Below are 27,821 nucleotides of genomic sequence, written 5' to 3' on the forward strand. Positions count from 1 at the left end.
AAAGTGTTAATCAAAACTACACACTCACTGGCTTTAATTATCAAACTGCTCTGCATATTTTTAAAATAATTGCAGCCGTGATGGAGCAAAAAAAAATGTGGTTTGAGCATTGAGAATATCATTCTAAGAATCTACCAATACTTCCAAATAAATATGCTGTGGATTGAATTCCTGAAGACATACTGTGAGTTTGTTGAAGCTGAATATAGAAGACTGCTCCCCTACTCTCTGCCTAATCCCTAGCCTGATAGGATTTTCATATGTATTCAATTTTGAAGTTTCACACCTATCCGTCATCCATCCATCCATCCATCCATCCATCCATCCATCCATCCATCCATTCTAGCTGCTCAACTCAAATTGGAGACTCTGGGTAGCAAATAATCATAAAATTAATTAAACAGAATACAAAAAATAAAACCAAAAAGATGTTATAATCCATTAGTGTCAACATAGCCAGGAAATGGGTCCTTTCATATACTTGGGAACCCATGTCCAGGAACGTAGCCAGGTCTTCAAGGCCTTCCAAAAGATCAACAGTGTTAGGTCATCCTCATCTCAGGAGGGGGAAAATTCCAGAGAACAATCACTACAACAGAAGGGACTTACCTCCAGGTTCCACCAGCCAACATTTCTTGGTTGACAGACTTGGAACATGCCCATCCTGCCAATCTAGCTTGGATGGGTAGAAACAACTGGATGAAGATGGTCCCTCCTCAGGTAACCTGGTCCCAGACCATGAAGTGCTTTAAAGGTAACAACCAAAATCTTGAACTGCATCCAGAAACACACTGGCAACTATATAGTCCCCAAAGCAGTGGTGTTGTATGTGCCAAATAACTGACACTATTTAGAATGCTGTGCAATCATGTTCTCTTCAATCTGAAGCTTCCAAATGTTCCTCAAGGTAGCCCAAGTAAAGCTCATTGCAGTAGTCCAACTAGACATCATGAAGGTGCCATTCCATCCAAGATCATAGCTGGAAAAAACTTGATACTGGAAGGCCAAAGATCTGAAAGCCACAGCTGCAGAATGGGCAGAGAAAGAAACTCAGAAAGGAACTGCCCTAACCTTTCAAACTGTAAAAGAGACAATAGGAGATTTTATCAGATGTGAAAGTTTGATATCAGCCTTCCCATATAGATCAGACAGGAAAGATGACCAGATAATTTAATTCTTCTTTATTGTAAAGCTACATTAACAAAGTCTTGCAGGTCTAATAGTACTGTTCTTCAAAATGCCTTGTCAAGAAGTTCAGGCACAGCTATCTGCCCTAAAAGTTTATTAGTGAAAACAATGCAAGGAAACTATTTCGCTTTTCTGGGACTTCCTTATCGGGTTTCATTCTTCCTGACTAGTAGCCCAATTGCTTTCCTACTATGGATGTATTTGAAGGAGATTTTTATTCTTGGCCTTAATGTTTCTTAGTTTCTTTTTTAATTCATAATTTGAATCTATAAGTCACAATGGCATCTCTCTTTCTTTTCTTTTCTTTTTAAATTTTTTATTTGTTTTATTTATATGACATGTAAAAATTCAATTTCCATCGAAGTGTGTTGTCTGAGTACAATTATTTTTAGGAAATAATAATCAAAATGTTTACAATAATATTCATCATAATAATATTAATTCTATAATAATGATAATATTTTACTTGCCTACTTTAACAAATCTCCTTTATAACATTAGTCCTTTTTATATCCCCATATTTCTAACTTCTGTTTTTATTATCTAACCATTGATAAAATAAGTCCCATATCAAAAAATATTCAGTTCTTTTTCTTTAATTGTAAGCGTTAATCTGTCCATTTCTGCACATTCTAATATTTTTTTGATTACACTCTCATCTGTCGGGATCTCTTTACTTTTCCATCGTTGTACAAATACAATCCTGGCTGCAGTTAATACATGTAAAATCATATATATATATATATATATATATATATATATATATATATATATGTATGTATGTATGTATGTATGTATGTATGTATGTATGTATATATATGTTTTTCTTCTAGCCAGGTTTTTCCTACGTAGCCAAGGTTTTTTTGTAGCTCCAGCTCAGTAGAATCTCATCTACTCGGTTCTGGGCTTTTTTCTTTTCTAACACCTAGCAAGCTCTCACTGCTAGGTGGGAGACCTAAATAGATCCATTTCTAGCTCGTTAGCTGTCATCAGTAGGCCACACCCATATCCTCCCTGTAAAGGCACAGTATCAATTTTCTTACTTCTTCGTAGGGTTTATGTGTGTTTTTCTTCTAGCCAGGTTTTCCCTACGTAGCCAAGGTTTTTTTGTAGCTCCAGCTCAGTAGAATCTCATCTACTCGGTTCTGGGCTTTTTTCTTTTCTAACATATATATATATATATATATATATATATATATATATATATATATATATATATATATCTTTTATTATACTTTTCCAGTAGGATGCTCAATAAAAATATTTCTGGTTTCAAATCTATATCCTGCTTTATCATTTTTTCCAACCAAGTATGTATTTTCATCCAATATTTTTTTGCTTTTGGGCATGTCCACCACACATGATAATACAAACCAGGTGTCTGATTGCACTTCCAACATTTAGCGGAACTATTTTTAAACATTTTTGCCAATCTTGTTGGTGAAAAATGCCATCTTTAAAACATTTTATACAGATTTTCTTTATATGCAGTTGACATAGTTAATGTCCCACAATTTCTGCCATTTATCCAGTTCTAGTGCATATCCAACCTATCGTTGTCTCCTTTACTTGCTTGCTTTCCAATTTGCTGCTTAATAAATAGCTATATATTTTCTTTATTAATTTTTCATCCATTCCAGTTAATATCTGGTCCAATTCTGTTAATTCTTTATAAAAACCATACATTTTAGCATCTTTCGCATATCAAGAACAATCCAATACAAAAGAGAAGAAAAAAAGCAAATTATACATACATTCTTTTCAAAACTATATACACAGGAAGAGATACCAGAAGTAAGAATTGAAGAATATCTGGAGGGAACACATATAGATAAAATAACGGAAGAACAACAAGAAATGTTAAACCGACCAATAACAGAAACAGAGTTTGGAATTGCAATGAAAAAACAAAAGAATAACAAAACACCAGGCCCAGATGGACTACCAGTGGAGTGATATAGAAATATCCAAGGCTTGATAGGAGGGTTAATGCTAGAAATATTTAACGAGGCGGTAGAACAAGCAAATATACCAAATACTTAGACAGAAGCATTAATTACTCTGATACATAAAGAAGATTCAGATCATCAATTAATACAAAATTATAGACCAATCTCTTTGTTAAATACAGATTACAAAATATTTATGTCAATTATAGCCAAAAGAATAAAAAAAATTCTAAATAAACATATACATTCTGACTAAAATGGTTTCCTACCAGGCCGACAAATTAAAAATAATACCAGAATAATAATGAATACCCTAGAGTTTTGCGAAGCACACCCAGAAAAGCAAGCTTCACTGGTTTTCCTTGATGCCCAAAAAGCATTCGACAACTTGAATTGGAAGTTTATGACAAAACAACTAAAACTTATGGAATTTGGGACCAAATTTGAAAATATGATTGGGAAAATATATACAAAACAAATGGCAAAGGTAATTATTAATGAAGATATGACCAACAAATTTGATATAACAAAAGGGGTAGACAAGGATGCCCACTTTCCCCACTTCTCTTTATATTATCATTAGAACCGCTTTTAAAAAGGATTAGAGAGGACCATGAGATAAAAGGACTAAAGATAAAAAATGAAGAATACAAACTACAGGCCTTTGGCGACAATCTGGTCTTTATTGTGGAAGAACCCTTAGAATCAGGCCCACAATTGATAAAAAGAATAGAAGAATTTGGTGAAGTGGCTGGACTAAAAATAAATAAAAATAAATCTAAATTATTAACTAAAAACCTTACAAAAAAACAAGAGGAAGAATTGGAATGTATAACAAAGATTCAAACAACTAAAAGAATAAAATATGTAGGCATCTGGCTCACCACAAGAGGTTCTTCAATTAAACATGACAATTATGATAAATTATTACTGCAAATTTAAAAAGATTTAGATAATTGGAAAAATTTACAAATTTCACTCATGGGAAGAATTGCCACGATTAAAATGAATATCCTGCCCAGAGTCTTATTCCTCTTCCAGGTTATACTGGTGAAATTAGATAAAATCTTTTTCGATACATTAAACAAAACAATTACAAAATTAAAACTTGGCAAGATTTTAAAGATAGAGGAGGACTAGCACTGCCAGAGTGGGACATACTACCAAGCGGCAAGCCTAGTATGGTTGAAAGAATGGATGGAATTGAAAAATCAAAGAATAATTGAAGGGCATGACTTGCAAGTGGGATGGCATGCATTCCTGTGGGATGATAAATACAAAACACATGGATATTTTAAAAGACATATTAAGGAATGCATTGCTACTGATTTGGACTAAAATTAAAAAACACCATTATACAAAATTACCAATTTGGATTTCCTCTACAGAAATATTAATACACCCAAATTTAATAGAATGGGACAAGATAATTAGGTACAGGGACATTCTAAAAGATCAAGGAACATTAAAAACAAAACAAGATTTAGAACAAGATTTAAAAAGAGAAATAGATTGGTGGATATACATACAAATTCAGTCAAAATACAAAGAAGTCATAAAATTGAATGAGGTACAATTGGAACAAAATGAATTGGATAAAATGATACAAGGGACGGAGAAGAAACTAATTAGTAAAATATATAAATTTTTACTACGGTATAAAATGGAAGAGGAAATAGTAAAAGACACAATGATTAAATGGGCGAAAAATTTTAATCATACAACAGAATTAGAGAAGTGGGAAAAGATGTGGCAAACAAATATTAAATTGACACTGTCAACGGCATACAAGGGAAACCAGATGAAGATGTTTCACAGATGGCACTTACCACTGGCAACAATAGCTAAGATGTTCCCTAATAAATCCCCATTATGTTGGAAGTGTAAAAACAATTACGGAACATATTATCACCTGTGGTGGATGTGTCCAGCGGCAAAAAATTTTTGGGCCAAAATCAAGAAGTGGCTAGAGAAAATAATATAACAATCGATAAATGGAAAACCTGAGATGTTCCTACTAGGGATATTCACAGAAAAATTTACAAAGGAAGCAAAATATTTAATATTACATATTTTAATTGCCACTCGTATAGTCTATGCCCAGAATTGGAAGAAAAAAAATGTACCATCTGAAGATGAGTTAATAAAAAAAATCTTGGAATGTGCTGAGATGAACAAACTGACAAAAGAACTTAAAGAAAAAAAGGATACAGAATACTATAGGACTTGACACAAGGGCTATAAGTGGTTGCAGGGAAGGAAAAATGAAGAAGAAAATTAGGGGGGAAAGATAGAAATGTTAAAAAAGACAGAAAGGATATGTTAATGTATAAAAAATAGGAAATAGATATGAATAAGAGAAATATATTATATATATAGTAATTAAAATGTCAGGGACAAGTAGTAAATCGGAATAATACAAAGAGAAAGAAGGGGAAATTGTGAATAACAAAGAAGATCACCATGCAATAGCTGTAAAGAGAATGTGTTTATAAATGTTGTATGTCTTGTCTTGTTATATTGTGTAATAATAATAATAATAATAATAATAATAATAATAATAATAATAAAAAATTGTATCTGCACTTGTGGCCACCATGCTATATCCATCCCTTGACTACTCAGTTTTTGCTTAGTATTTAATTCCCCTTTTACATTCAAAATATCTTTATATCTTATAATTTTTTCCATATTAATAACATTAGGATGTATCAATGCTTCCACTGTGGAAAGCCAGACTGCTATTTTCAGATAATGTTGTTCTTTAATTTTTACCCATACTGATAACAATGCATTTCTAATATGGTGTCTTTGAAATAGCTATGTATCTTATTCTTCCCATATCATAAGAAAGCATGCCAACCAGTGGTGGGTTTCTACAGGTTTGGCCCAGTTTGGGCGAACTGGTAGTGGTGGCAGTGGGAGGCTCTGCCCACTGCCCAGACGTCATCATGGATGTTCTGTGCATGCACAGAAGTGCCGCGAGCAAGCGAAATGAGCACTCGCACATGCGCACATGCGCACATGCTCCCAGTTCCGAACTGGTAGCGAAGGTAAATGGAACCCACTACTAATGCCAACCTAATTGAAGGTTATGTCCCTCTAAAGTTAATAGTCTTTTATGCCTCAGATTAATCCATTCTTTCACTCATGTAAGTACCAAGGCTTGGTAATACAATTCCCAATCTAGCAACCCAAAGCCCCCTCTTTTTTTGGAATCTTGCAATGTTTTCCAGCTTATTCTTGCTTTTTTCCCTAGTCAAATGTATCTTAGTATTATTTTATTTAATTTTTCAAAATATTTTTTCTCACCAGCTTTATTGGAATTGTTTGAAATAAATATAATAGTCTTGGTAAAATATTCATTTTTATAGTAGCTATTCTTCCTGTCAATAACAATTGCAAGTTTTTCCACTTCTTAAAATCTGATTTGATTTGTTGATGCCACAATGGCATCTTTCTGAAATCAACTTGAACTTTTTCTGATGTTCTAAAAAATATTTTGTTTTGTTTTTTTGGGATGCATCATTTTTCTGCCATTTTCCCATCATCTCATTTCCAACCCATGAATCTCCTTGTCACAGCTTCCAATGCCACAAAAATGCAACAATTTTCTCCATTGCTTCTAAGAACTAGAGAAAGTTAATAGTACCACAGCATTCACAGGACTTTTTGTGTGGTTGTACAATCTAAATCACTTTACTATTCTAGTCAATTTTCAGGATTAAACTTTGTTTGTTAATAGAAAGTGTGTGGAAGCTTAAAGGTGTCAAATTTCTGACATGAAATTCATCCTCTCCTTGTATCACCTTGTGAGTGGTGCATGGTTCCCACTGGAAACATTTCCAAACACGCTGTAGATTTCTACAAAGTTCAGATTACACTAATGTAGTTTGTAGATGAACTTCCCTTTGAGGTCACCATCTCCTGGTTGTATCTCCCATTGAAAAGATTTTCACCTCCAGCTGTGACTAATAGGAAGCAATCAGCTTTCTATTAATGGCTGCCCCAGTTATCATCTAATATTTACAATAATTCACTTTCCTTAACTGAGGTCAGTAGATGTTCACACCATATATGTAGTATTAAATTAAATTAAATTGTTATTGCAAATAAATATGGCATAAAGACTACTGCAGTAGTCTGAATACTGCACAGTACATTTCCTGAGTGATTTCTGTTTCTATGGAAATAAATGCTAAGGGATTTTTCTTTCATTGTTCTAAGGATGTATTAGAACAGTTTTTTTTATAATAATGGACAATATTATGGGTGGTGACATATTATATATGCATCTTCTCTGCAATTGAGGAAAGCATAATTCAGGTTTTGCCCTGTTGTGGGTTCAATTAATTAGAAGAAAGGATGACTATCTTTCTAAAATCATCTAGCTTTAGTCAAATACAGTAGTGTGCATATTAGTTTCCCTTTTGATAAAATCCAATGCACTGAATACACCTACTGAAGGAATTCTGAAAGTTGCAGTCTTGAAACAGGTGGAATCTTAATCAGCTTTGGAAAGGGTATACACCAGGTTGACCATCTTAATTTGGCTTGATTCTTTTAACCTCTTCATGATTCTAATTAATACACTCAGCTAAATGCTACACTGCCATGGCTTAGAAACTCTGCTAGTGACTAATAGCATTTTCTGGAGCTCTCTTACCATCACTTTACAAGCTTTATATCATCTCGCATCATGGCTAGATGATGCTATAAGTCAATAGGTGGAGAAATGGTCTTAGACATGAAATGGGAGAGCCTACAGCAATAAGCAAATAAAAGTGTCCTTTAACTTTACTTGGAATTGATATGACAGGAGAAACCATTTAAAAATAATAATCATAACATATCCTGATTTAATTTTTTTTTAGAATCCCATTGAACATTTTGAAGTTCTGTTATGCATGTGCTGTAATTAGAGAGTGATACAGTTCAAACAATTCCCCAAATTGGATTCATACCTTTTTGCAATATTATTGGGATATAAGCTGCAGTTAGCATTAATGCAACTGTTATTTCATTGATTTCCCTTCTGAATTGCTTGACAAAGTAAAACATGTGCTGGACAATTGTCAACTTACACAGTAGCCCCGTAACCACGTTTTCTAGTAGTTAAGTTCCAAATTATATGTTTCTGTATATGCATTTTTGTCACTCTAATGTTTATCTAGATTATCCATAAGATTCCGTTTCTCCAAAACATTCAATATTCAGACCTATTTGAATCTTCATATAAAACTGTTGAGTTTTATTTCTTTCCTGTAAATTGTTAAACTTTCATTTAGAAAGATCAACAAAATGTGTATTTTGATTTACTAAAACGTATAGCCCATAGCACCCCCAGATTCCAAGCAATTAGCATAGAAGTCAGGATGTAATTAATAAACCATCAACATTAATAACAAAGCATTATTAAAATACCCATAAGAGATTAAAACAGACCATGCTGCAGCTATGTACTTCAAATGCTCTACTAAAAAGTTAGATCTTTTGGCAGGACTGAAAGGGTCCTACATACAGTATGTTAGGGGGCACAGTATTTCATAAGTATGGGGCTTCCATAGAAAAGGCTCCTTCCTGGGTCTATTGTCCCTTAAATATATATTGAGGGGGGATTTAAATTCAGAGAATCCTTTTCTATAGAAATCAGACAAAATGGATAGATTCTCTGGAGAAGATAGTTCCTTATGTACTCTGGACTTGAGTCATAGACAGTTTATAGGTAATAATCATCACCTTGAACTGTATTCAGAAACATATAGATAATAGTTATCTAGTACGGTAGTTATTTCTCACCCACCAACATTCAGTCCACTGCATTTTATTGCAGTTGCAGTTTCTAAGCAGCTTCAAGGGCAGCCCCAAGTACATATGTTACAGTAATCTAACCAAGATGTAATAAGGGCATACTAAATGTCACTAAAAATGAAATACAAATTAAAGTTATTGCAACATGTATTCGTCTGCTTTTGCAATCAGCATTAAATTACACACAAGCAATATAATTGCTTTCAAAATAAATAGGCTGTAGCCACATTTTAGATGGAGACAGTTATTATCAGCCAGAAAACAGAGACTTGACATCAGCAGTAATTTTCTGTAACCTAGCTTTCATTTTTTGCCACATGCTAATAACATCAATCTGCTAATAAATGTTCAGTGTTTAATATTGGAAGAGACATAGACCAATGACTTGTGATGTACTATATAGGATTTGCTGCTTGATTATTATCCTGCAAAATACATGTTTAGAATTTAACCAAGCTTCGAAACTTGGTCAACAATGCATGAGATCAGGGGTTCCCAATCCCTGATCTGTGGACTGGCACCAGCCCTTGGCATTCCAGAAACGGGCCATACAAACAAGTGAAGCCCCATCTGTGGGATGCAGGCACCCATGCAAACCCATGCTCCCTCCGATCTGCGGAAAAACCTCACTCCATGGATCCTGTCCCTGGTGCCCAAAAGGTGTGGGCCGTTGCATTAGATGATTTGCAGCTCAAAGGTTTGTAAAATTATCAAATATTTATCTCACTACAACCCCAACTATTCAAGCATGCACAACAAGCTAAATTTCTTACTAATCCAAATAGGTTTCCTCTATTCCAGGAAAATTAAGTTCTTCTGCATTAATGTGCAGGGAATGTGAGGATATGATTTTATCATTAATATTGCAATACAGGACAGGTTGAAAGATACCTGATGAATTTTAAGACTCTGTTTTAGGACTGTTATCTACCAATCCTTGAGCCAGAAGAAAAGTATGGTCAAATAAATTGTGCTTCCCCCTTTGTTCATAACTAAACTGCAAACCTTAGGCAGTAGCAGAATTGTTGAAGGGCACAATCTGTTGCACATTCTGTTTTTTAATGTCTTTTCACTTTTTCAACATTAAAGTAAAATCTCATTAATTCAGGGATATCTAGAGAATCTGAGGGTCAGATAAATAGAACAGATATATACACTGCCCATACCTGTCTTTTCTGGTACTGAATATAGTCATGAGCCTGCCTCTAGCACATTGTGTTTTCCCAAGTTAGGACTCTAAGTTCCATCAGATTTATCCTATTCCATCTCCCCTCTAGAATATAAACAGAGAGAAAGTACTTTACATTGCCATCAACCAGACATCATTTTATCCACAATTGTTACAGCCAGAATTAAGAAAAGGGGAGTATTTCCCATTTGGGTCCCCCTTCCCCTTTCTATTTGTCTGCCCAAAATGGACATCAATCACTCTCCTTAACAAGGGGTGCATTGAGCAAGGTGCATTTGGTAGGTGTTTAGAACAGCAGGTGTATCTACTTGTCAAGGTGCCCTGTTATCAGGTTGCAAGTGCAGAGAGAAGAGTGAAAAATAATGGGGCAAAGCTGAGATTCCTGCTTGATGCAACCATTCTGTCGTAACTATTACTTTCAAGCTACTTCTGAATATAAATCTTGTGCTTTTCTTAAAGAATACTGAACCCATGTTTTTTAAAAATAGCTCTACTGATAAATAACAGATGCAGAAGAGAGCTGAGAGTGATGCAGGGAATAATGTTATGAACTTGGGCTCTTCAGCTGATCTAATCTATCAAGTTGCCATCCTTAGGAATCACCAGACAGCAGTGGCTGTCTCAGCTGAGAGCATGTGAGGAAGGAGTCAGGTGAAAAGGGCCCAATCTAGGCAAGGGATCCAATCCTGAAGCTTTAGAAAGTTGAGCTAAAGCTCTCTGTTTAGCTTCTCGAGAAACAAGGGAACCACTGTCTGTCATGTATTTTTCAAAAACAATCATGCAGGGAAAGGACATCAAGGGACCTTCTGACAATGTGGTAAGAAATACAAAATTCAGATATCTTTGGAACACAAAATAATTTGTTTGGCCCAATTACCAGACAAAATGTTGTGTGAGAGATGGGAAAAGTTGGGTTGGATGGTCAAATGACAAGATGGCTAGGAATGTGGAAGTGTTGGAATATACAAAGGGAATTAGGAGATTCAGACAAATTTTAAAAATGTGTAGAATTCTGATTTTCTGATATAAGCGTTTCAGAGAAAATCAGAAGATAGGAGATAAAGATATCTGACTGGGACAAATATTCTGCTGTACACTGCCTCACTCTTTTTCCAATAACCCTAATGGACTCTACAATTTTAGTGCTACCGATGCAGCCTGGTGAGGGACTCCTGGTCTATATCAAAAACATCAATAGTATTATAGGACACATTAAAACTAGAAAAAAACATAGTTATCTACTTCCCTGGTATTTTTAAAGTCATGGTCTAACACAGCCCGTACATTGATACTTCTCACATATAGCAGGAAAGAATATTGACTGCTACTGTTTGGATGGTCCCCTTTTCAGTCTAATACTTCAGAGGTTCCTAGATGTCCTCAAACCATAACATATATTCCACAAGCTATCAGAGAAGTGCTGGTTTTGACAGGTCTCCAAAATAGCTTGTCTTAAGGTTGATTAGATTTGCTGTGGGCTTCTGTAAGGAGAGTGTAGCTTTCTCAGAAAGTGTTGTGGTTATTTTTCCTGGAGAATGAAATATTTATCCATCTTTTTGCATAAATCTAGTTTGCACTAAATTTAGAAATATTAACACAAATACAGTTCAGAAACTGAACAACCTATTTGGACTTAAATATAAATACAGAATTTGAGATGAAAAACATTCCAAAGTTTTTTATAACATATGGGGAAGGAGCTGGCAATATACTGAAGGCTGGCCAGAACTGTCTTATTCCAAAGGTTTATGGCATGTTGGGAAGAAGAAGCAGAGGATCCATATGGCCCCAATTATCAACATTCGACCTAGCTAGAATCGTTGTATGCTGCCAGAATCCAAGGAAAGGACCTGTGACAAGATTAACTGATGACTGGGTTAAGTGTATTGTGTGAACAGAACTGGTACTTTAGAAAGAGAAGGCTACCAGAAGAACAAGTGAAGTCAGAGCAGAAAAGGATTGCACTTCATTGCAAGAAAGACTGCAGTTTGCAATAATTTGAATAATTTTCCACATTCAGAGGTTATAACTATGCTGAAACTAGACAACAATGAAGAAAAGGTCTCCATCAAGTCGAGCTGAATTCTTAGTATTTTGTGGATAGTCGGTGTAGTTTTCTTCATAGAAAAAATCACAGTAGTTTGCCATTGCCTTCTCTCTCTCTCTTTTTTTTTTCCTTTACAAATTTATGGTCAGAGATCCTCCCAAATAGATCTCTATATACTGCACTAAACAATTATTAAAAAACATATAATTTTGGTTTTGGACTTCTCAGCCTAACTACTGAGGTTAGATAGGTTAGCTAACCTGTCTAACTCTCAAAATGTCAGACAAGCACTGCCATTTGCTGAAGCTTTTATACACACATGAACAAATTCCAAACTGGGTCATTGTGACTGATCAAAGATTCTTGCAACTTCCAAAACTTCCTGTTTGATAGCAAACAAAGAGTGTTAACTACACATAATGCATAGCTGCATGATAAAGAAGCGGGCTCTGCTAGGAATCCTTGTGTAGAAAGAAAAAATGGGTGTGTGTGAAATCAACATCTCAGTTGCAGAGGCAACAGCAGAATGAAGATCCGAGTTGTAATTCTGAGCAAACAAGAGGAATCCAGATTTTGGGACATAGAGCTGAACAGAAAAAAAAATAGTATGACTATTGGATACAGAATGATCAATTTTTGTTTAAAGAGCTTGTTTTAAGAAGTTTGTAGAAGGTATGTTTTTTTAAAAAAAAAAATCTTATGACACCCAATTGAATTTGAGGGCATTTAAAAATCCCACTTTAGTGCAGTTTATGTTCCTTCACTTGGCTGAATTTTGAAAAAACAGTCTCATCTATTTTTCCTCCTGAATTGTCTTAGATGCAGATGGGCCCCCTTCCATCCTGTGCCTAGTATTTATTCCTTCAGGGATTTAGACTGCCTGTGGCAAAGACATCTATGCTGACTAAAGCACATTATTTTGAGGGGATGTTTGTGAAGAAATATCTAATACAATGTGAAGGAAGAATGTGAGGGTGCTTGCCTGAAAACAGTAATCTCTGTCACACAACCACCTCCTTTTTATTGGAATAAGGTTCTGTAGAGCACCGATTGCCTGGCTATCCATATTGCTTTGGACAATGAAGAGAGCATAACTTAAACCTCCCTACAAACTCTTTTGTCTAGAGCTCCTTGGTAAATAGAATAATTGGAAATTACTTGGTAAATGGAAATAACAGTAGGCTAACAACAGGCAGGCAGAATCTGTGACACCCCAAAATCAGTTCAACTGGAATGTTTTGTACCATTCCATCAAGGACATCTCCCTTCATTTTATTTCCAAGACGAATTTTAAAATATAGTGCTTTGGACCTTTCTGCTCCAAACCCAGAAATAATGAATTAAATTGTCATTCCGGAAACATGAACTATACATTGACAGCACCTTCTAGAGAAATTCTGTTATTAAACTAATGAAGCAAAATCTCCAAGGTAGAGATAATAAAAGGTGCTTATTGATAGAAATATAAGAAGTATATTGAAGGAAGGGTAACATAGAAGAAACAGGAAAAGCTAAATGTGGAATTCCAAATAAAATCAGGGTAGTCAGCATCTTTAAGCTGGCTATTTACAACCTGCTTGAATAAAGTCTTGAATCTGAGTCATGTTCAGAATTTATTACAGAGAAGGATAGTTGGTCAGAAGTCAACTGGCTTTCCTTACTAAATGTTGTTAGCAGGTCTTGTTTGTCATTGCTATTCTTCTTCTTTTTTATAAAAGGTGGAAGAAATTCAAGGCTAGCTTGTTTGGCAAGATTGTTGCTATTAGATACAAGGTAAAAATGAGGAAATCCAGAAATATAGTAGGTTATGTAAAATGTTTGGCTTCGAGATCACCAAGTCTTCATATACTCAGAAAAGCAGGAGGGAAAAAACCCCCACAAGAGTTTACGCTCAAGGCTATTAAAGTTATTTACATCTTGTCTTTGGCAATAGTCAGCTGTTCAGTATGACTTCATTCTTGTTTACAATTAAGATTCTACTCTAGCCATGCCTTTCCCCAAAGATGGCTAAGGAGTTATGAAGTGTCAGGAAATCTGTGATTTACTGCTTTTTTAAATTTAAGCAAAGGGGTATCTCTGATGTCATAGAATCAGCCAGCGAATAGTTTTTAAAAATCTAATAACTGAAATCATCTTCCCAACAATCTCTGATTAGTTTTCATCAGTTATGCCACAGGCATTATACAGAAGACACTTGTGTGGCTGGGAGAGAAATAAAAAATGAATTCTGTCTATTCAGGCCATCAGCATGGATTCAGTTTACAAATACTTTAAAACAAAAAATAGAGGTTTCCATAATGAGGCTACTTACACCAAAATTCTAAGACATGATTACAAATTATTTTTTTTAAAAAAATCAACCCTATGAAATACTACTACCACATGTATAAGCAGATAGACATGGAAAATACTGGGTCAGGTGACTGGAGGGACAAAATGAGAGGCCACCCCATGGAAAGAAAAGTGGAGGCAGATTTTCTTTACTAAGATATATAATGATGTTTGGGCAAAGCTTTCAGCCTTATCTCCAAAATATTGCACTTCAAGGTTTCTTTTTTATTTATTTATTTAAAAGAAGATCAAATGTTATCAGCAAAAACAATGGATGGAAATAGAGACAGCATTCATTGAAATAATAGAATCAGACCCTTCAATTCCAGTCCTTTTAGAGATTAATAGCACATGCCTATTTTTGCCCAAGTAATTAAAAAAGAGCTTTGGAGGGGAGGATGAAAACCCTAATTGCTCTGGGACACAATCCTACTTTGTACACTAAAGAGCAATATTGCATTAACTCTATTTTATGCTGATGGGGCCATCATGTTTTAATAAGGTAATAATTTGCCTGGCTTCAGGCACATGGTAATTCTGAAGGACAAATATTGTTCATTTATGTTGAAAAAACACAAAAGAGAACAAAATTAAACTGGGTAGTAATGTTTTTGTGGTTGCAGCGTCATTGCAGGAAGCACCAAATGAGTAAAACTAAGCTTCTCCATCAAGAACATTGTATTGCTGTAAGAAACCATCATGCAGCTCAGCTCAGCTCATCATGTACTGAATTTAAAACAATAACCTCTTTAGGGAAACCTTGTTGTGGGGGGAGGAACTGTTACAGGATCCATGGATCAGGCCCAATAATAGACATAGGCAAGTCTTTCAATCAAATCTCTTTTATTTACAGGTTCATCTGTACAATTCTAGCAACATTTGGAAGAAGCAGCTGGAGTAGTGAGGGGCAACCTTATATACCCATGGGGCGGAGTCTCAGGTAAGGAGTGATTTGGGAAGGGGGCTGGCTGTGTGTGTGTTTGTGTTAACCCCTGCAGTACTGTATCCTTTGCAGGTTCTGGTGCAGGTAGGGCATTTACTTGTGACAAATCCCCCTCTAAATGCCTAGCCTGTGATTGTGAGTTGAGTTCTTTGTGGGAAGTATAAGGCCTGATGCTCAGTTTGGATACCAGGTATGAGTGTTGTTTGCTTAACAGCGGCTTCGTTAGGATGTCAGCAGTCTGTTCTTCTGTGTCACAGTGGATGGCTTTTATGAATCCGATTTTTGAGAGCTGCCTCACATGTTTGTGTTTTATATCAATGTGCCTGGACCTTTGACCCACCGCATCGGCCTTGGATATTTCTATGGCAGCTCTGTTGTCTTCATGAATGGTTTTCGGATACGTGGGATCGGCCCAGATGCTGGTGAGCAGGTCGTCGAGCCATATGAGATTGTTGGCAGCCTTGGATAGGCATATGTACTCCGCCTCAGTGGTTGAGGTGGCTACCAAATTTTGTTTGCCCATGTACCAGTGCACTGGACTATCGTTTAGGTAGAATACGTACCCTGAGGTGCTCTTCCTGCTCTTGGTGTCTCCGGCCCAATTAGCATCGGCGTAGCAGGTGAGGACGGGCTCGCTAGATGTACTTGGCTGTAGGAACAGGCAGGCAACTGAGCTGGACTTTAGGTATCTCAGCACTCTCTTTACAGCGTCCCAGTGGTACATGGTGGGTCTACCTACGTGCCTGGACAGTAGATTAACTGATAGGGCGATGTCTGGTCTTGTCCAGTTGGCGATGTACAGGAATGAGCCAATAGTGGACCTGTATAGGGTGTTGTTCTTGAATTCTGGAGACTCACCATGCGTATTCTTTAAAAAGTCCGGTTGCATGGGGGTCTCACACCCTTTGGCATCTGCCATGTTGCACTTGTGCAATAGTTCGTTTATTTTCTCTTTCTGAGACAGCTGGAACCCCTTGGGGGTTTTATCGATCTGCACCCCTAAGTACTTGTTTATTCTTCCTAGATATTTCAAAGTGAAGTGTGCGTTCAACCTGTGGGCAAACGCTTCACGCTTGTCCTTGTGCTTGCTGATATATAGAATGTCGTCCACATAGACCAGGATGTATTCAGGGGATTCTTCTCCTCTTCTGGTGAAGAAACAGTTGTCGGCTGTGGTTGCAGTAAATCCCATCGACTTCAGGACTTCGACTAAGCACTCGTACCAGCGTTTGCCGGATTGTTTCAGTCCATAGAAGCTCTTGTTGAGTAGCCAGATGTCCCCTTTGTTGGTCTCTTTACTGTGCGGCGCTCTGACATATATTTCCTTATCTAGCCTGGAGTGTAAGTAGGCCGTCTGTACGTCGAATTGATGTACCTCTAGCCCTAGTACGGAGGCAATCACCAGGGCACTCGTGACGCTTTCTGCCCTCACGGTAGGGGAGTACGTGTCGGTGTAATCATCCGGGAACCTCTGGGCGAATCCTTGAGCAACTAACCTGGCCTTGTATAGGTTTTTACCCCCCTCTAGGTTCTTGATCTTGAAGATCCACTTGGTACCTATCGTGTTTTTGCCCTCTGGAACCTCAGTTGGAGTGAAAACTCGTAGTTCCCTTAGACTGTCCATCTCCTTAGTCATGGCTGACTCCCACCTTAACCTCTCCTCATGTGGCAGTCTCAATACCTCTTCGTAGGAGTTGGGTGTGATGGGGGATGTGTTTATGTGCATTATGTAGTCATCAAATCTTTTGGGCAACTGGTTTCTGGTTGTCCTAACTGGCCTGTCTGTTATGTGTTCATTATCGTGTAGGTACCTGGCTTCCTTTTGTGTCAGTGAGTCTACACTTATCTTGGGGTGTTCTCCTTTCCATTCCTTGACCCTGACCTCCTGGTGTTTGGGTTTGTGTTCCTTCCTTTCTACGCTGTCTAGTGTACTTTGTTTGTCTTGTTCCCGATTGTCTAGTCTAGTTTCCTGCCTGGGGTGTACATCATTGAGGTGTATCCTGTACCAGTTTGCCTGTTCATGAAAAACTGCCGTCCTAGATACTACGAACTTGTTATTGTCTACGAATCTGAACCCTTTGGTGCCTGGTTCATACCCCATAAACCTCAACCTTCTGGATATTTTGTCCCCCTTCCTGTGCAGCTGTTTTGGTATGTGCACATCAGCAGTGACCCCAAACACGTGCAGATGTGCTATTTGTGGTTTCTTATTATACATGAGTTCGTACGGTGTCTTATCTATTACACTGGACCAGGTTCTATTCAGCGTGTAGTTAGAGTAGACTAAGGCCTCAGACCAAAAGTGTTGGCCAATCCCTGCATCTTCTAGTGCGCACCTGATCATGGTCTGCAGGGTGGAGTTTCGTCGTTCTACGACACCGTTCTGGAAGGCCGAAAACGGAGACGACGTAAAGTGAAGCACGCCCTTGGATTTGAGCCAATGGGAGAAGTCTCTCGATAGGAATTCGGACCCTCTATCTGTCATGATTTGTTTAATCTGTGTGTTGTTTTGAGTCTCTACCCTTTTGTAGAACTCCTTAAATTTTTGGAAAGCTTCGCACTTTTGCCTTAGTGTATAGACGAAGCCGTAGCGACTATAGTCATCTCCGATGGTGAGGAAGTATCTCTTTTTGTATTTGATGGATGGCCTTAGGGGCCCCACCAAGTCCATGTGTACTAAGTTGAAAACTTGGCTGGTGGTGCGTGAGGATTTCTTTGGTCTGGGTTTGACCTTTAATTTTGAACATTTGCACACCGAGCACTCAAGGTAGTTTTCGCAATTCTTTATTTTAACACCTTCAGTACAATTGGTCATTTTTTGGATCACGGGGAAATTAGCGTGCCCTAATTTTTGGTGCAGCAGGTGGGCACAATCATCGTGCATGGGTCTGCCTATTGATAGCTTCCACTGCGTGTGTTTGGTTGCATTCGCTTCCTGTGCAGTGTTATCCTCGCTTTCTGTCCCCCTCTCACTTGCATGACTTTCCTCATTTTTGTCTTGATTTGCATTGCCTATGGGGGCTGAGCTGGTGTTTATGCTAGGGGCGTTGCTCTCATTGAACGTTAAGTAGGGCAACCCCTGTTTGACTAGCACCCTCCCTATACTTTCTCCGTCCTTACTTATGTGTGCCTTCCCTTCAGCGAAAGTCACTTTGATTCCTGAGTCCTTACTAAGTTTTAATGCAGCTAGGATGTTGTGGGGTATCTCTGGGACCAGCAGTACCCCCTCTATTTCCCCTATGCCCGGCAGTATTACTACTCCCTTTCCAGTTACCTTAACCTTACTTTGGTTGGCAACCTTGATCAAGAAATTCTCCTCTGTAAATGAGGAGAGCAATTGTTTGTTACAGGTTGTGTGGTTGGAGGCCCCAGAGTCCAGGAGCCATGAGTTGACCTCCCTATCCTGACATGTTGAGTGTGCGCGTTCCCCTGTCCCGCTGTCATGGGAGCTGTCTCTATTTCCCCTCCTGTCCCATGGGTTGGGGGAATCCCTGCGCTTGTACCTATCTTCGGGAGTGTGTCTCTCTGCCTGTCTTTATCTGTGTTCTGGTCTGCTTCTCTCTCTGTAGCTTTTGGGGCAATCCCTCTTGTGGTGCCCCCTAGATCCGCAGTTGTAGCATTCAGTTGTGTCATGTTGTCTGTCTTGGAAGGCTACCTTCTTTATGTGTTTGTGTTTCCTAGCTCTCTCATGGCGGCTCCTTTTTAAATTGTCTTCAGCTATCAGTTTGTTGGACAGTTTCTCGATGGATAGGTATCCTAAGCTAATGGTATCCAGGTGTGTGATGAAACTATCCATGAGTGGTCTAAAGAGTTAATTATTACACTCTTCATAGTCTGGTCTGATATAACCTCCCCCCTAAGGTGTAGTTCGGCCCTGGTGGCATTCAGAGACATCAGGTGTTCGCTTATGGGGGTCCCAGGCCTAACTCTGGCAGAGAAAAAATCCTTAGAAATCTGGGTGGTGGGGGCCACACTCTCACTGTAAAATATCTCAAACATTTTTTGTATGATCTCTGACACTGTGAGATGGTGACCAATGCTATGATATATGGTTGGCGATTTGCTAGAGATTAACAGGTAAAAAGCCCTATGATGCATACAGTCCAACTCTAAAGTCCATGGTTTTTCTGGGGGGTTATTGATAAAGTGTGACATATTTTCTTTTAGGAACACCACCTGAAGCTGCTCTGACCACTCTAAGATATTACCCCCATCCATCCTCAACTTTGGAAAGTCACTTGGTAAGTTCCCAGCATTATTTGTTAAGTTACTTACAGCAGGCGGCTGTCCATGGTTCTGTATGTGCTTGTAACAGCAATACGGCATGGGTACGCTTGCTGGGAGTTTAAAAAGCCCTCTCTGTGTTTTTTTTCTTCTTTCTTCCTCTAGGCGGAACTGCGCATGTGCAAAGTCCATTTCAGCCCTGTAGTCGTCGTGGAAGGACCTGTTCATCGCGGCTCCAGCGTAGAGGTCTCTCGCGGTTGGGTAGGCCTCGGTCTCGGTCTTGGGAGTCCAGCGGTGTCTCGGAAGAGTCTGGCTCGCGGCGATCTCGTCGGCGTGGAGGTCCTGGTGGCTTGGGAGGCCCGGCGACAATGGTAAGTAGCTGCTCCAGTTTCTGCGCTCCGGGGTTCGCGGCTTTGTCGATCTGGGGCGCGGTGTTCCTGGGGTGCGCAGAAGGGTCGGCGCGCTGGCGGTGGTGTTGGCGTCCCCTGGGTGGGCATCCCGGTGTCCCTCTCCTCGGCTCCCTGCTCGTTTGGGCCCCTTCAGTTCCTCCCTGGTGATCCTTAGGCCTGGGCCAAAAGCGGCGGCGAGGGTCTTCATGGCTTTGTTGACCTGCCGCTCGGTCGGGGGGCATTCAGAATCTGGATCGGACCCTGGCCCCCCACTCCGGTCACTTTCCCCGTCACTTAGGGCCGAGCATTTTTCGCGCGCCGGCCATTTTAAATCCTGGCTTCCGATTGGTCGGAAGTTGGCCATCTTGGCCGGCCGCGTGGTCAAAGATGGCTGCCGTTTGAAATTTTGTGCGGGGCCATGGGGCTCGGTGATCGTGTGGGGTCGGTTTGGGGCGATCCACTCACCGAGTCCAGTTCTTCAAGCTCCAGGTCCGAGTCGGCCTCACTTTTTGCCACCTCGCGGTCCATTATGAAGCTTCGGAGGTCCGCGAGGAGGTTCTTGTCGTTAGCCCGCTCTCTCAGTAGTTGTAGGACGTCGAGCCGCAGGCTTTCGTCCTTTTGGTCATCGGAGTCTAAGTTGCTTCCTTCCTCGGTTTCCTTTCCTTCTTCCATCGTGCTGGCCTTGGGATCGATCGTGGCCTCTGCCTTCTCTGGCGATCCCGTTGTGCTATCACCGCATTGCTTTGGCATTGTCGCCATCTTCTTGGCATGTGATCGGGTTTCCTTTGTATGTCCTGGATTTATTGGGCCATTAAACCATCCTCTGCTACCATCTTGTTACAGGATCCATGGATCAGGCCCAATAATAGACATAAGCAAGTCTTTCAATCAAATCTCTTTTATTTACAGGTTCATCTGTACAATTCTAGCAACATCTGGAAGAAGCAGCTGGAGTAGTGAGGGGCAACCTTATATACCCATGGGGCGGAGTCTCAGGTAAGGAGTGGTTTGGGAAGGGGGCTGGCTGTGTGTGTGTTTGTGTTAACCCCTGCAGTACTGTATCCTTTGCAGGTTCTGGTGCAGGTAGGGCATTTACTTGTGACAGGAACAAATAGGAGACAAGTTAGCAATAGATTTCTAAATATAGAGATATTCATCTCCAAGAATATATTTGACAATATCCAGCTATTCCCTAGCTATTATGAGAAAACCTACTGGCTATTTAATTAATAATGTACCGAACAAAGGAAGATATACTTAGCCAGAAGGTTTGTCCAATTTCAAAAAGTCCTCTTAATCCTTTTAATGAGTCAAATTTACAAAGCTATTAAACCTTACTTCAAAGTGACTTCTTCTCTTTAATTGTATGGTAAAATCTTTCACTTGATATAAAACCACTCTGAACTCTTTGAAGAAGAAAGGATTTTAAACATGCCAGGGCAGGTGAGAGTGAACTGACATGCCATTTTTAGAAGAGGAGCAGGAGAAATGGAGCATCAGGGTGCAAATACAAGAAGCCTCTGTCTCTTGCACTACTTGCACAGTTGTCATTCAAAGGCAATTACCCCTGATTTTTTAAAAAAGCAATATAGGGAAAACAGGGAAAAGTTGCAAGTTAGAAGACAGTTTCACATAAACAATCCCCAAACAGTCTGAGAAAAAGGTAGGATAATTGCACAATACATAATTCAATAAAACCACCTTTGGGCAGGAAATAGGAGAGAGCAAAACACAAAACACAACATAAAGTAATTTGTTCCCAGTTCAGAACATTAGAAAACAAGATTGTGCGTGCTTTTAATTTTACTCAGTGGTTAACCCCATGCATTGCATACAAAAATTCTCACAACCACACCTTAACATTTTTATCTAAGAGTGTGGGGGTGGAAGTAACTTAAATCCTTGGGAACCCTAGGAGATTTATGTAGTCTACTGGGCTAGAGGGATCAATGGTTTGATTTTGTACAATGTAGTTTCTTCAGTTCCTAAATCCTAAATTGTCTCCACAATATGCAGGGGACACCCATTGACATCTGCTTTCAAACTTCCCACTCTACAGACTTTTTTTTAAAAAAAGATTATGTTCATTTCTAAAAGAGGTTTGGGTCTCCACTTGATCATAGAACTCACTATGGGGGAGGGGAGGGGAGATATTTCAATGCTGCACATCAAAGTGGTATTTTGCATATATGGTAGAACATTTGGTCGGATTACACTATGCTCCATTTCAAAAGTGGGTACATTTTGTTCATGTAAATGTGCAGAAAGATTTTTTTTTTAATGTTCTGAACATTGTAATCTGCTGTGGAGTATTTCAAAGCTGATGCACTGCTTTAGGCTCATGTTCCCAGTTTGACATGATAATCACTTAACTCAGACCAGAATGGATTAGATTGGGAAGATTTATAATACTGATGAGAATCAGGTGTGGTTTTGAGCACTTACTGTCATAGTTTCTGAACTTGACAGCCTCTTTTGAAGCTCTAAAAGATGAGAGCAATTATGTAAGGAATGGTTTTTCGTTGTTAACTAAATTCATGTTTAGGTTATATTTAATGAGACATTATCCTATCTGAAGATTATCCTCACAGAATCTCTACTGTTGAGAAGCTACATTATCAGAATCAGCATTTGTGAAAATTCTCTTAGATGTATTTCTGTAATTGATGGACACCTTAAGAAATCTAGTTGCATAGGAAGTATAATAGAAAATAAGTGAGGAGGGAGTGAAGAACTGTTGCTGATACACCAAGTCAACTCACTGCTGCTCCTAGGTTAAGTGTTATCTCAGCAGCATAACCATCTTCCTACCCTCCTTTAAGCCATTGAATGAGTACAAGCAGTCCTTCGTTTAGGAAGGAGGGTCAGCAGCAGTCCAAATTTCAGAACAGGCTATAAGTAGCTTCCAACAGTCTCTAATCCAGTGGTTCTCAACCTGGGGGTCACAACCCCTTTGGGGGGTCGAATGGCCATTTCACAGGGGTCACCAAAGCCCTCTCTCGCCCCCCCAACGCCTTCACTCACCCTCACTCTCTGCTCTGTTGGATCGCTGGCCGTTCACTTACCCCGCCCACTCCCAAACTATTGCTGCCTCCTGAGTCCCAGCTGATGGCTAGAGAAAAAAAAACTGTTTAAATTATTGCCGCGGGGCTTCAAAGGGCCGCCCTATAGCCAGTGGTGGGATTCTGCCGGTTCTAGGGGGTTCGGCCGAACCGTTTGTTAAATTGCTGGCTTGCCCCGCCCCTCCGCACCACTATTTATTGCCAATAAATAGTGGTGGGCGAGGGGCGGGTGAGCCAGCAATTTAACAAATGGTTCGGTGTTTTTTTGTAATTTTATTGGCCCGCGGAGCTTCAGCATAGACTAACTAGCCCTTGATTAGATCGGCTCCTGACTTTCAGCTGATTTGCTCTCAGCTGTTTTGCTCAGGGCTCTGCTGCTTGCTGGAGCAGATTTTTTTTCCCCTAGCTATGCTGAAAAACGAAACTGAAAGTAAAGCAGGCTGTTGGCTTTGCTGTTGCTGCAATGTTGGAAAATTAGGCAGGTAGATTTCTTTTCTTTTTCCTCACCAAAAAAATTAGGTGCAAACAATGGGAAATTTAGGGAAAAAGAGGAGAGTTCAAGATTTTAAAACACAAAAGAAAAAAAGCTCTATTTAACTAGGGAATTGTAATAATTGAGATACTATTAATTGTATATTGTGTTGAAATGGTTAACCAGAAATGGTTAAGTTGTGGTTTGGAGGAATATATGGGGGAAATTATTTGGTTTATTATTATTGGTAAATATAATTAATTGATTTGTAAGAAATTGGATTGCATGGAAATAATTGGAATATTCATGTTCATATTGATTAATATACAAAAAAGATAGTTATATAACTAATTGATTTATATTAAAATGTTGAATTTATATTAAACAACTGAAATATTACATAATTAACCAATGTGAGGATGGATATAAAAATAGAATACAATGGGAAGGGGTATAATATAGAATAGAAGGGAAAAATTGAATTTGATTAAGATTAGAGATGAGGATGAAGGGTAATATTGGTTTTTTACAAAAATAGATGAGGAATAAATTTGGCAAAAAGGAAATATAGAAATTGTAAATTTAATTGAAACGACTAAACACTGTTTAAATTTGTGAACCGGCCAAATACTCTGTTCAAAGAAAAATACATTGTATGTTTGTATGTGTGTTTCTAATTATTGTTATTTATTCATATTTGTTCTCTTTTATTCTTTAAAGTTTAACAATTCATTCTTTATCTTAATATCTTTATATTTGTTTGGGGTTGGCTTTCTTTCCTTTCATCTTTTTTATTGTACAGCAATCTTTCTCCTCAAACCTACCACCTCTCTCTTTTCTTTCCTTCTTACTTTCTCTTCCTGCCCCTCTTCTTCTCCTCCCTACTTCCTCTTCCTTTCTCCTTCTCCTCCTCTCTTCCTCCCTCTCTTACCCTCACTCCTACTCTAATTTCCCTTCCCTTCCTTCATCCCTCTCTATTGCTGTATCCTTTTATGCATATGGACTACTCAGAGGGCTGAAAAAGTTATTTCTGACTGGTCCTCGCACTTTTGACCAGTCCTCGGACTTACGACTGTCCTCACATTTTACGTTTTTGCCCTATCTTGTCACCATGGTGAAGAGAAGCAGTTGTGAAATGAGTGACACGCTTGTTAAGAATGCTACAATGGGCATAAATGATGATCAGTCATAAGTGCGAAGACCGGTCAAAAGTGCGAGGACCTGTCAGAAATCACTTTTTTCAGCCCTCTGGGTAGTCCTTTTGTGTACATGGACTACTCAGAGGGCCGAAAAAGTTATTTTTGACTGGTCCTCGCACTTTTGACCAGATCTCGAATTTATGACTGTCCTCACATTTTACGTTTTTTGCTCTATCTTATCACCATGGTGAAAAGAAGCAGTTGTGAAATGAGTGACATGGTTCTTTTTTTTTTATTGAAAAAGTTTTATTAATGAAAAAAAAACACAATTTTCCCACAACCCTCCCACCCAACCCCCCCTCCCCCTCCCCGACTTCCCAGAGCAGAACACAAGGTATTTCTATTAACTTTTAACAATAAACTAAATTGTTTAACCAACCATTAAACTAACACCCCCTAAAAAAAATTCTTAACCCCCAATAGATAAAATCCTACTTCTTAGACATAATACTTCTAATATCAGTTTTATAGCGCTTATACAGTTAAAAAAATCATTCATAAACTATTTGATATTTTTTAGTCTGATACTTATTTTGAATATAATCAACCCATCTTCTCCAGTCCTGTATATACCTTTCTTGTGTGTGATCCTTCAAATATGCTGAAATTTTAGCCATTTCAGCTAAATTAGTTACTTTCAATATCCAGTCATCAATAGTAGGCAAAAAGTCCTTCTTCCAATGTTGTGCTATCAACAATCTTGCTGCTGTTATCAAGTTCAAAATCAGTTTAGTCTCTACAACTGTACAGTCCATAGTTATACCCAGTAAAAACAAATGCGGAGTAAATTTCAATCTTTTTTTTTAAATATTCTGCATCACCCACCAAATCTTTATCCAAAATGCTTTGATTTTTTTACAAGTCCACCATATATGATAATAAGTTGCATCATCACAGTCACATCTCCAACATTTAGCTTGCACATTAGGATACATACATGATAATTTTTTTGGATCTAAATGCCATCTATAAAACATTTTATAAAAGTTTTCTCTTAAATTTTGTGCTTGTGTAAATTTCACATTTCTAGTGCAAATCTTTTCCCAAGTCTCCATCATCACTGGCTCTTGAAAATTTTGCGCCCATTTAATCGTACAATCTTTAACCAGTTCCGTCTCAGAGTCTATTTCCAATAAGGCATTATACAGCCTTTTGATATGCATTTGTTTTTGATCTCTAATTTGTTTTACCAAATTTTCCTCATTTTGCACAAAGCCAGTTTTTTGATCTTCCTTCCATCTAGCTTGAAGCTGACCGTACTGAAACCATGTGTAAATTATACCTTCTTCTCTCAATGTATCTAAAGATTTCAAATACATTACCCCCCTTTCCATAATAAGAAGCTCTTTATAAGTAATCACCTCCTGTTTTTGTTCTATACTTATATTTTCTATTGCATGTCTAGGATTTGCCCATACAGGTACCTTATAATTTAACTTATATTGATATTTTTTCCAAACCCTCAACAAAGCATTTCTAAGTATATGGGCCTTAAATACTTTATCCACTTTTTTGTCATATAACAAATAGGCATGCCATCCATATAGTAAATCATAACCTTCCAGATTCAAAATTCTCCCCTCAGTTAAGTTAAACCAGTCACTAATTTGTGATAAGACCGCTGCTTCGTAATATAATCTTAAATTAGGCATTTTGAGACCCCCCCTTTCACGTGTATCTTGTATAATTTTCATCTTTATTCTGTTTTTTTTCCCAGCCCAAATGAAAGTATTAACACCTTTCTGCCATTCTCTCAAATTTTCATCTTTCTTAAGCACAGGTATCATTTGGAACAAGAATAAGAATCTAGGTAACACATTCATTTTAATTGCTGCAATTCTTCCCAATAAAGACAACTGTAATTTTTTCCAATTCTCCATATCCTTCTGTACCTTCTGCCAGAGATCCTCATAGTTATTTTTGTATAATTTTGTATTTGAAGCTGCTATATACACTCCTAGATATTTAACCTTTTTAGCTATTTCAAACCCTGTTATTCTTGCTAGTTCATCTCTTTCAAATACAGACATATTTTTAGTTATCATCTTTGTCTTATGTGAATTAACTTTAAATCCTGATACTTTCCCATATTGATTAATTATATCCAATATATATGGAGCCGACTCTATAGGTTGAGATAAGGTAACAACCAAGTCATCTGCAAATGCTCTTAATCTATAATCTTGATGTCTAATTACAATACCCTTCAATTTTTCTGAGTCACGTATCTTATTCAATAGCACTTCCAAAGTCAGAATAAACAACAATGGGGACAAAGGACACCCCTGCCTTGTTCTTTTCTCAATTCTAAAAACCTCTGTTAAACCTCCATTGACTATTATTTGTGCTGTTTGCTGCTGGTATATCGCTCTAATTGATTGTGTAAAATACTCTCCAAAATGCATTTTCTCTATTATTTTAAACAAAAATTGCCAATTCAAGCGATCAAATGCCTTCTCTGCATCCAAAAATATAAACGCTGCGGGGACTTAGTTATTTTTTTCCAAATATTCCAGTAGGTTTACAATTTGTCTAACATTATATTTCATTTGTCTCCCTTTTATGAACCCTGATTGGTCATTATGAATTATTTGTTGCATAACTGGCATTAATCTATTAGCTAATATCTTAGCAAAAATCTTATAGTCAGTATTCAAAAGTGAGATTGGCCTAAAATTCTCAGGTTTGATGGAGTTTTGATCCTCCTTTGGAATTAGTGAGACAAAAGCTGTTTTCCAAGAAGGTGGTACTCCTCCTCCTACCTGTATTTTATTAAATAAGATTTTAAGTGGTTCTAGCATTTCAGATTGTAAATGTTTATAATAAACAGCTGTTAGTCCGTCTGTTCTCGGAGCCTTACCTATTTTTAATTGTTTAATTACCCCAACAATTTCCTTGGAAGTTATTGGCTGGTTCAATCTTTCTCTCCGTTCCAGTGTTAGTTCGGGAATATCTATCTTTAAGTATCTATCAATATCAACATCTTGAATTGAATCTTTAGCATATAGCTTTGTATA

This window comes from Pituophis catenifer, unplaced genomic scaffold (assembly GCF_029215685.1).
Source record: "Pituophis catenifer annectens isolate HBS135680 unplaced genomic scaffold, rPitCat1.0.hap2 SCAF_7, whole genome shotgun sequence".
In the NCBI taxonomy this organism is placed as follows: Eukaryota; Metazoa; Chordata; class Lepidosauria; order Squamata; family Colubridae; genus Pituophis; species Pituophis catenifer.